Raw genomic sequence first — 11542 nt, 5'->3', positions numbered from 1 at the left:
GGTTGGCTGGAAAAGATGGCCCCAAAGACATGCTCATGTCTCAATCCCTGGGGCTGGTAAGAGCGAATCTTAGTTAATTTGGAGAAAGGGTCTTCACAGATGCGATTAGATTTTTTTTTTTTTTTTTTTTTTTTTTTTACAGAGACAGAGAGTCAGAGAGAGGGATAGACAGGGACAGACAGACAGGAATGGAGAGAGATGAGAAGCATCAATCATCAGTTTTTTGTTGTGACACCTTAGTTGTTCATTGATTGCTTTCTCAGATGTGCCTTGACTACGGGCCTTCAGCAGACTGAGTAACCCCTTGCTTGAGCCAGTGACCTTGGGTCCAAGCTGGTGAGCTTTCTGCTCAAACCAGATGAGCCTGCGCTCAAGCTGGAGACCTCGGGGTCTTGAACCTGAGTCTTCTGCATCCCAGTCCGACGCTCTATCCATTGCGCCACCGCCTGGTCAGGCAAGAATTTTTTATTAAAAAATTTTAATATTATTGACTTTATTGGGGTGTAAGTTGAGGATCATGAGATGAGAAGGTTGTCCTGGACTATCTGGGCGGGCATAAGTGCCATCCCCAGTGTCCTTATAGGAGAGAGGCAGAAGGACATCAGACACACAGAGAGGAGGAGGCGTGAAGACGGAGGTGGAGGTTGGGGTGTGTCGGCCACAAGCCCAGGGAAGCTGAAGAAGCAGGAATGGGTCTCCCCCGCCCCCCAGAGCCACCGGATGGAGTGCAGCCCAAACCTCGTCTGCAGCCCCGTGAGACTGACATTGAACTTGTGGTCTCCAGAGCTGTGAGCCGGTTGTTTTAAGTGACGCAGTTTGGAGTGATTTGTCACGGGAGCCACGGGAAACCAACACACTGAGCTCTTCGTTGAGCTGGCCCATGAGACAGGCAGGCAGTTCTGGTCCCGGGTGGCCAGTATCAGGCCGGCGGTGGGGACAGTGGCCTGGGCACAGGAGGGAGCCAGGGGCCCACAGCTTGGTTTCCGGGTCTGGGTTCTGCCCTGTCCAGGCGCCTGGCTGCCTTTTGCTCCTGGCTCCTGGGACACACCATGGCAACATCCAGCGTCTCCTGTGCCCACGGGCTGCTGCTCTGCACATGCGGAGTCCTCCCTGCTTCCTCTTGCGGCTTCATGAAATCCCTGTTTTAGAGATGACCCCATCCCCTGAGACTCAGAGAAGTCAGATGGCAAGGCCTGAAGTGTGGGGGCCCCAGGGCAGCCTGGCGGCGGTGGTGGAAGGGGTCCCGGCAGGGGGAAGGGGTCCCGGCAGGGGGAAGGGGTCCCGGCAGGGGGAAGGGGGCATCGGCAGGGGGAAGGGGTCCCGACAGGGGGAAGGGGGCATCGGCAGGGGGAAGGGGTCCCGACAGGGGGAAAGGGGCATTGGCAGGGGGAAGGGGTCCCGACAGGGGGAAGGGGACATCAGCAGGGGGAAGGGGTCCCGGCAGGGGGAAGGGGTCCCGGCAGGGGGAAGGGGTCCCAACAGGGGGAAGGGGGCATCGGCAGGGGGAAGGGGTCCCGACAGGGGGAAGGGGGCACTGGCAGGGGCTGGGGGTGGCAGCTGGCCTGGTACTGTGTGACGCTGCCTGGAGCCCAGGCCTGCTGAGCCGATGCGGAGCTGAGGTTAGCCAAGGCCATGGCGACCTCTCGGGAGACTCCTGGAGGGAGAGAGCTGCTTGCCCGGGGCCCAGACTGTGTGCTATGTCATTGCAGCCCCCTCTAGATTCTTCTGGCTGGCGAGGACAGACAGCATGGCAGCCAGAGGAGGCAGGCTGGCCAGCTGGGCAATGGGGCAGGCCGGGAGGTATCACCCTCTTTGAACACAGCCCTCATTTCCGGAGGCCGACCCCTCCCAAATGGCAGGCCTTGGTCACGGGACGGCAGGCCTAGGAAGCCAGCCTCCTGTCCATGCATGTCACGTTCCGCCCATTTGAGTCCTCCTCCTCTTTCTCACTATCCCCCCACACACACACTACTCCGCGCTCTGTTGGAGCAAACCCCTTTCAAAGAAGGATCAATGTAGGCAGAGGGATTTTTTCCAAAGTAACACCGGGGTTCTTTAATTAAACTCTCCATAAGCTCTTAAATCCAGGGAGCTTTTTGGGCGCTCATCTGAAAGTTGGGCCCTGACATTGAGAGAGGAACGACCTGTGACCCGGGGGACAGGATGACCTCTGTTCTGGGGCCATGGGGCCTCCTCTCCGCCGCCCCCTCCCTGCGGCGAGCCTCTGCCTGCTTCGGCCCGACAGTCCTCACGGGGCCCCGTGAGCCGGGCCCCTGGGAACAGTGGGGTCCTGGCCTTGCAGAGACTACGGCCTAGAGCTGGAGGGAGGAGCCACAGGAGAGGGAGAGAGGGACAGCTCACAGGTCACAGACCGTGCACTCAACAGGGGCTCTTCTCTAACTCCTCCGGGGTGGGGGGAGGTCTTCCTCAAGACCACCGACCTAGCCAGTAGCAGCCCAGACTTGAAACCAGTAGGCTGATTAGTTAAATAATTTTGGTAGGCGCCATTTATTTACTGAGCACTTATTATGTGCTCAACACCCCACTGGGTGGTATTAGCTCACTTAACCCTACAACGACACAGTGAGGCAGGTGCGCCTTTTCGCAGGTGAGGAAATGGAAGGTATAAGACGCTTATGCCACTTGCCCAAGGTCCCTGGTTACCAAGAAGTGGGGAGTGGGGGTGGAGGGTGGGGGTGGGGAGCCCTTCAGGAATTCTGCGAAGGTGCCAGCTGGGGAAGCCCAGCCCAGCCCGGCCCGGCTCCGCTCTCTCCTTGCCCCACACAAGGACAGAGTGTCTGCAGTGCCCCACGGAGCGGCAGGATGGCACTTTGCTGAGAGGTGTCTGCAGCCTTGGGCTGCAGCCACGGGGCCAGTGCCAGCCCTACCGTGAGCAGCATTTGAGACCGTCGGCGGGGCCCACGCTCCCTGCTGCAGCTCGAAGGCTGCGTGTGCCAACAGTCCTGTGGGGCGTTCGCTCTGTGCCCGCCGCCCGCTCCGCAGTCCAGAGAGGGGACCTGAGCACCGCAGATCCCTTCCGGAACACAGGCAGGGCTCTCCAGGGCGGGGCGGCGGGGGGCGGGCGGATGCCATCTGATCTGCTCGCCCGTTTCAGAGGGGTAGCCTGGGCTCAGGGTGGGCAGGCTTGCCCAGCGCCATTGCCCACCACCAGGCACGGGACATGGGTCTCAGACGATGAGGGGTATGAGGCCCTGGGCCTCTGGAGCTGCTTGGGCCTGCTCCACACTGGTCAGAGTGACGCGCACTCAGGCCCCCCCCCCCCGGCCTTTGCCTCTTGGGCTGCAGCCACACTATGTGCTGCTCCAGCAGAGCAGTGCTGGTGACACCCAGAGAGCCTGACCCTGTCCCTGGGAGAAGAGGTACCATCGGTCAAATGAGAGGAAGGAGACGGAGGACCAGAACACTGGAGAGAGCCCAAAATGAGAGGGGAGCAAGCACCTCACGGCCCAGAACACCAGGGAGTCAGGTCAAAGGCCGGACCACCACGGGACAACTGTGCGCAGGGGGATGCACGCCATGGTGTGTTCCCGAGAGATCCTGCTCTTCCTCCTTCTCCTCCTCCTCCTCCTCCTCCTCCTCCTCCGCCGCCGCCGCCTCCAGCTCCTCACACTGTCCCTTCAAGGGAGGGCCTGCAGGCTCAGAAGATGCCCATGAGGCCTCGTTTCCCAGACATCCCACATCCCCGAGCACCCTCGCTCTGCGCTCACAGGCGCGCCTGCTCCCGGGGACCTGGGCCCAGCCGTCTCGCCGACAGCGGTGAGGGCCTGGCCCGGCAGGCGTGTGCGATGGGCCTGGCCTCACGACTGAATGGATGAAATGACCTGGTACCTGGTACCCCACTGACTGACTCACCAGCCGAGGCCGCCACCCACCCCCGGAGTGGTCGGAGCCCCCCCAGGACTGTGAGGCCAGACTGAGACCAGCCTCCCGTCCAGGGCGGGAATCAGAGCGAGGAATGCTGGGTCCCGGGTCCTGGGTCCCAGCCCCTCTCCCGGAGGGACCTCGTGACGGCTGGCGGGGGGTAAAAGGCAACAGAGGGACTTCAGCTGACACTGGGTAACCGCCGTTCCGACCCCGGTGTGGCCTGGGGTCAGCCAGGCCTGGCGGTGCCAGCCCCGCTGCCCAGCTTTTCCTGAGCCCTCCGCTGTGGTCCCCACCCGGCCCCTCCACTCACAGGGCCTTGGTGGGGAGGGCTGCCGCGGGGGGTGGGGAGCAGTGCGCCCCCGGAGGGCCCCACGTCCTCCTTCTCAGAACCTGTGAAAATGCAACTTGACACGGCAAAGGCAGTAAGTGACGGTCATTCTGGACTTATCGGGGGTGGGGTGGGGGGCAAAGTCGTCACAAAGGTCCTTACAGGAGGCCAGCAGGAGGGCCGCAGTCTGAGGAGGAGAAGTGACCGTGGAAGCAGAGGGCACAGAGGGAGAAGGGAGAAGGGGCGGAGCCAAGGGGCGCAGGTGGCCCTGAGGAGCTAGGAAAGACCAGGCGCCCTCTCTGCCCTGGAGCCCCCAGGAGGAGCCAGCTGACGCCGGGGTTTGAGCGTCTCTGCCCTCCGGGACTGACAGAGGCCACCAAGTTTGCAGCAAAGGAGCCAGAGCGGTCACAGGGAATGGATGTTCCGGCGCCCCCTTTGTCCTGGCCCCCAGTCTTCCTTTCCGCTCTCTGGTGAGGTGCTGTACCAGGGCTTCTTGTGTGGGAGCCCCCTGCCTTCACGTCAGGGCCCCCGGTCCGGCTCTGCACGCCTGCGGCTGTGTGGCCCGGGGAAGCTGCTTGACTCCTCTGAGTCTGTATGTCCTCATGGGTGGAAGGAGCAGGGCAATACTCCCCACCACCCCCCACGGCACCATGAAGACCTCACGGGGATGCCTGACACGGTGCAGTTGTAGTGCCGGGCCCCACCCCCAGCTCCTCTGGCCTGATTTGGAAATGGTCCCAAACTGTTTCTATGGCCACCACCCCAGGCGGCTGGTCATGCCATTGGACCTCTCCAGGCCTCATCCTCCTCATCAGTGAGGATGGGAAGGTGCCACTATGGCTCCCAAGCTGGGCTCAGCCCACAGACAGGTGTGGTACGGCCTGTACACTGCTTTAGAGAATAAGAACCAGCTGTGAATGTTCCAAGATTGGGAAATCTCATCTTAAAATTCTATTTCTACCTTCTTTTGAAAAATGGGGAGATCTGACAACAGTGGGCCCAACTGTTCCACTGCTGGGGTGACCAGACCTCGGGGACAGCTGCCTTTTTTAAGGCAGGTCTTGTGGGCCCAGTTTGCCAAAGTCACCACCCCTCCCTATTGCCACACTCTTCCTGTTTTCTGGCTTTTTTCCTTTCATTTATATGACCCTGCTGCTACTGTGGAGGTGGTCAAGTCTGTGACCCCTGGATGGTAAGCTCAGAAGTGAGTCTGAAAGAAGAGGGACGGGGCCTGCGGACCTCCGGAGGGTCAAGTTCATGAGCTCGAATGCTTGGGTTTGTCCGCCTTGAAGTGGCTGCTGCAGAGGAAGCTTCAGCCTCCTCGCTGGGTCCTCTTCAACGTTCTAGGTGATTTGAGTTGTTCACCAAGTGATTTTGGGGTGACTGAGGCATTTCTTTTTTTTTTAATAAATACATTTTTATGAATTTTAATGAGGTGACATCAATAAATCAGGGTACATATATTCAAAGAAAACATGTCCAGGTTATCTTGTTATTCAATTATGTTGCATACCGCCTGACCAGGCGGTGGCGCAGTGGATAGAGCGTCAGACTGGGATGCGGAAGACCCAGGTTCAAGACCCCGAGGTCGCCAGCTTGAGCGAGGGCTCATCTAGTTGAGTCCAACATCGCTGGCTCAAGCAAGGGGTTACTTGGTCTGCTGAAGGCCCGCGGTCAAGGCACATAAACAAACAAACAATTATGTTGCATACCCATCACCCAAAGTCAGATTGTCCTCCGTCACCTTCTATCTAGTTTTCCTTGTGCCCCTTCCCCTCCCCCTCTCCTTCCTTCCCTCCCCCCCCCCCCGTAACCACCACACTCTTGTCCATGTCTCTTAGTCTCGTTTTTATGACCCACCAATGTATGGAATCATGCAGTTCTTGTTTTTTTCTGATTTACTTATTTCACTCCATATAATGTTATCAAGATCCCACCATTTTGTTGTAAATGATCTGATGTCATCATTTCTTATGGCTGAGTAGTATACCATAGTGTATATGTGCCACATCTTCTTTAACCAGTCTTCTATTTTTTTTTACAGTGATTAAAGCCTTTAAGCAAACTCTTGGCCAATACAGCAAGAATCCATAAAAGAGTAGTGTCCTTAACATGTTCCCCAAGTCCAAGTTGGCACCAACACCATTCCAAATCCCTGCAAATGCAACCCAACCCCAGTTCAGTCCATTAGGAGCTGTCACAAGGAGCAGAAGTCCAGGAAAAGTCCACATCCAGGAAAAGTCCGCATGGCACTGGAATTGTTGTCACAATTCTATACTTTGCAGCTCACGTCCAAGTCCCAATGACCGCTGCTTCTAGCTGGTAATGATTCAGGTAGACTGGAAAAGCCATGTGCAGCATGTGTGAAGATGGAGCTTCTGTTCTCCTCTGCTTGGAGAGATGAGACCAGGTTGCTTTTCCCTGGAGCTCTGCAACTGTGGCTTGGTAAAGAGAACCTTGGGATACACTAAGCTGGGTGGCAAAGGTAAATTCATAATAGAAGTTGGCAAAAGGGGGAAAGAGAGCTTTAAATTAGGAGTAGGTCCCAGCCTGAAATATGAATGGGGCATTGAGGTAGGAGGAATAAAGGAAACACTATATATTAAACAAAGCAGCAGAAAACAGGACTATCAACACCCACAACAGAGATCTTCAAGGGAAGAATAAAAAACCTGACTATTCAGGCAAGGCATAGTTAAGTGGCCCTTGTGCAAGTGAGATCAGTTTACCTGCTTCTTGGAAGAAATACCCTAGGCTCGTCCACAGTGTCGTAGATGGGGCTGATGGCCCTGGGCACCTTCAGCCTTCAGTGGCAAACTCCAGCATTCTGGGCAAGGTTAGGTCATAGGTGGCTGGAGCAGGGCTGGAAGAGACTGAACCCTCCCTTAGAGGAGTGAGGGGGCAGCCTACCTTCCAGTGTCCCTTTTTCCTCATAGCAAAGGCATGTAAGCCTGGCAGGCTTTAGCTCAATGACCTTCCTTTCCACTATTGAAGCAGGACCTAGATGGCATCCTATGAGACCCCTTTGGGGCGTTGGAGCCTTTAAGGGCATATCCTAAAAGCTGGTAGTTCCCCTGATCTCTATTGGGCTTTTTCTGCCTCTTGGTACCTTAAAAGCCATGCTCAGAAGATCTCGCTGAGGGGTTTGAGGATCCCCATCCGCCTATGTAAACCTTTTCCGTATATCTGGAGCAGTCTCGGTGTGGCTTTGGCATTTCTAATATTAAAAATCCTGCACATCACCACCTCTGAACTTACTCCGCTTTGCAGAATGGATCTCAGGGTGCTCGCTAGCTGGTGAGATGCCGGCTCACTGCAGCCGGTCCCCTCCTTGGGCATGTCCCTCCTCCGCCGCCTGTGGCAGGGGGCAGAGCCCTTCGGCCGCAGCACATCATGACACTCTGCCCCTCTGTCCCCAGGCCACACCATTAATTGCTGGCCATGGAAAGTGCACACCAAGGGAAACTGAGGCACGAACCCCTCCCTGCCTGTTGCTCTCTGCATGCAGGTCCCCACCCCTTCTCTCCTCCCTGCTGGTGGGTTACGGGACAGGTGGGGGGCTGCAGTGTGCAGGTGCGCCTGTGGCTGCCGCCCCAGGGAGGGGAAATGGGAGTCTATCCCTTTAAGCGTGGATTAGCAGCTCTCTGCTCTGCTCGCCTTCCTTAAAAAGAGAGCTTGTCAAGGTTTACATCAATAATAAATAATGGTGCATCGCTGTGGCAGGTTCCAGCCGGAGGCTGTTTTGATATTTTCTATAGAATTTGTCAGCAATCGTGCAGTCAAGGAAAAGTGGGGGCTGGGGGGAGGGGCAGAGGGAGCGCCTTCATTAATTTTTCCTCATTTGCATTCTGGCTGTTAAATAATGTATCGATCGCTCTCCATGTCTGCAGTCTTCTCTCCTCCCCGAGCCACACTCAGGGTCCTCCCCTCTATGAGAGATGAGCCCGTCACAGGCCCTTGACAGCCGGCGGTGGGGGCAGGGCTGGGACGGATGGCTGGGACAGGTCTGTGAGCTTGTCTCCAGGGTCCTCACAGACAAGAACTCTCCGCTATATAGAGGACCATTATCTAGCAGTTAGCAAGTCCTTACCAGGAGCTGGTCCTTAGCTACATGGTTTACAAGGACAGCACTGTGAAATCCTTGTGCTAGCTCCATAAGGTTGGTACTGCTGTTAAACCCATTTTACAGATGGGGAAAGTGAAGCTCAGACAGATCTACTACCTTCCCCAGGTCGCACAGCCAGGAAGTAGTGGACTTGGGATTTGAACCCTGTTTGGTCTGGCTCTGAAGGCAGGGCTGTTGACCTCTAAACATGCAAACCTCACACCCACCAGGGTGTCCTCAGACAAGTGGGGAAGGCGCCTTTCTCTCAAACCAAGCAAGGGAAGAGGACAGGCCAGTGGTGCGCTGGAAGAATGCGGTGGCTTTGGGGTGGGATGAGGAGGTCAAGGCTAAGGGGTGGACACTCCTCCTCATCCCAGGTGCAGAACGCATACCCACGTGCTGGGAGAGGGATTCGGGCTTCACCTTGGGGAGGATTCCCCAACCCTGGAGCCACCCGGCCCTGGACGAGGCTGCCTTGGGTGGGTGAAGCAAGCACCTGTCACCTGAGTGTTTCAGAGAAAAACGCCTGCCTTGCCGAAGCCACCTGCTTCTAGTGTTGCTGCCTGGAAACAGAACAGAGCACTGACAGCACAATCTCTACACACACTGGCGACTCACTGATTCAGTCAGGATCTGTGCACACAGTGGAGTGTTACACAGCCAGTAAAAAGTGGCGAGCAGGAGCACTTTTACTGACATAAGGGGTTGTGCACATTCGTTGTCATGGCAACAACGCTGGGCTGAAGCCGCGGCAGCGCTTGGTCTCCCTTACGTAACATCGTGCCCATGAATGTCCGCCGTGCCTCAGTTTCTCCACTCTCGCTGTCGGCGCAGAACGCAGTCCAGCTGGGACTGTCCTGGCTTCTATACCAAGTCTGTATCAAGCATCCCACCTGTGCCAGCCCTGGGGAGGGACCCGGGATGCAAGCAGACCAGCACCTCGGAGATGCTTAGTGACTTGCTCCAGGGCACCCAGCTCTGAGTAAGGGGCGGAGCCTGGCCAACAACCAGGGCCCAGCTCTGTGGGGTCCTCACAGCGTCCTGCCTCTCTCTCTATCCCTCCGCGAGCCAGGTGGGGCGGGGGGGGGGGCAGGACATGCTGAGGGCTCTGGTGAAGTGGCGTGGCCTTCGGGCTCCCCCCGCCCCTGGAGAGAGAGCTGGGCTCTCCCCATTCAGGATGGGCTCGCCCCTTCTTCTTTCCAAACCGATTTCCACTCCGCGTGTGCCCATGTCCTTCCCCACGTTCTCCTTCCTGCCTTTTCTCCTGCCGTTGGCAGGGATTCTGCAATCGCTAATCTTTTTTTTTGGAAATGAAAAACCTTTTAAAAAATTTAAATAATTGCCTTTTATGAAAGAATAATGCCCTTCTAATTTTTAGAACTAAAATATCTTTCCAGCTTTATTGAGATAGAATTGATGTATACAAATTGTGTAATTCAAGGCGTCCAAGTGTTGAGTCGATAGACAGATAAATTGCAAAATGATGACAACCAATAGCTTAGCTAATACCTCCATCCCGCCGCGTAATTACCATGTCTTTTTCGTGGTGGGGACATTTAAGATCTCCTCTTAGCAACGTGCAGATAGATATCTAACACGGTGTTACAACTATAGTCACCACGCTGTACGCTGGAGCCCCAGAGCTTGTACATCTCGTAACGGACGTCAGCATCCTGCCTGACATCTCCCTGCTTCTCCCGCCCCGTGGTGGCTCCCATCCTGCTCAGCCCCCCCACCCCCCTCTGGTACTGGGGTCCCACCAGGAGCCTTGTTTTCAAATGGGCCGAGGGATACTGAGTCTGAGCTGAAAGTGCTCTTTGCGCTGAGAAGGCTGCTGCAGGCTGCCCAGGGGCAGGGGTGGGGTGGGCTGGAGCGACTGACTTGGGGGCTGGGAAATCCACTCGAGTCACGTAACCCTGGGGGTGCGCAGGGGTTGCCTGGCTGCTCAGTCTCCCCCAGCACCCAGCTCCGTGCATCACAAGCAACATGTTACTGGGTCCCCTGGCATCCTGTCGAGGCAGGTGCTAATATTACCCCATTTCACAGATGAGTACGCTGAGGCCTAGAGAGAACAAGCGGTGTGCGCAATGCGGCTCTGTGCCCGGATCCCTGCGCTCCCGGCGTGTCCTTGCGCTCCAGGCGTGTCCCTGCGCTCCCGGCGTGTCCCTGCGCTCCCGGCGTATTTTAGAGCACACTGGAGGGAGTGGTGGGAGGTGAGAAGCAGGAGGTGGCGGGGGTTTCTGGGCGTGGGCAGGCCTGGAGGGAGGGCTGGCAGAGGCTGCTGACCTGTAAGCCCCTGGGGACCCTGAGGGCCATTGGCTGGCCAGTGCCCACACCTCCCGGAGCTCGGGATGGTCACGGACAGTCGCTAACACACTGCACCAGAACTGAGTTTATGGACCTGCGTGCATTCACTAGGGAGAGCAGCATAACTAGGAGTAGACGTGGAGTTTAAGGAGGTGAACACGTTTCTAGGCTGTAGCTACAGCCGTAAATATATATAAAGACACAGCAACCACTTCCTCGCCTGACTGCTGCTCAGTAACGGTCCTCTCAGCCGCCAGTGGCATGGGGTGTGATACTGGGCTTCTGGGATGCACCCGGGAGAAGGACGCAGCACCCCCTGTGTCCCAGGGCTGGGGTGCTGAGCAGCTGGACCGGAGGTTCCAGTGCAGCCCGCTCAGAGACGCCCGCTGAGGAAGCATGGAAAAGGGGCTCCTGGCTCAGCGGGGGAGGGGGCTGGACACCGGGAGGAGAAAGGCCTGAGGGAGGGGGGGTCTTTGCATGTACTCACATGCGCATGCGCACGCCTGTGGGTGTGACCTTATTTGGAAATGAGGTTGTTGCAGATATAATTCGCTTAGGACATTACACTAGATCGGGGCGGGCCCTAAATCCAATGACAGCTGTCCTTATAAAAGAAGAAGAGACAGAGGCCAGAGGAGAAGGCCCTGCGAAGACGGAGCAGGCCCTGGGGTGACGTCTCTACGGAAGTCTGGAGCCACTGGAAGCCAGGAGAGGGGCGTGGACCAGAGCCTCCAGGAGGAACCGAAGCTGCCGCTGCTGGGTCTTGGGCCCTGGCCTCCCGGGCCGAGAATGAGTGTGTGCTGTGTTAAGCCACCCAGGTTGTGGTGCTTTGATAGGCAGCCTTGGGGCACGAGCACATGAGGCCGGGAGGGCTGCTGCCCCCGTCTGACGCCTTCTCCTCCATTCTGCCAGCCTGC

The sequence above is a fragment of the Saccopteryx bilineata genome, chromosome 2, assembly GCF_036850765.1.
Source record: "Saccopteryx bilineata isolate mSacBil1 chromosome 2, mSacBil1_pri_phased_curated, whole genome shotgun sequence".
NCBI lineage: Eukaryota > Metazoa > Chordata > Mammalia > Chiroptera > Emballonuridae > Saccopteryx > Saccopteryx bilineata.
This window is presented reverse-complemented; position numbering follows the sequence as displayed.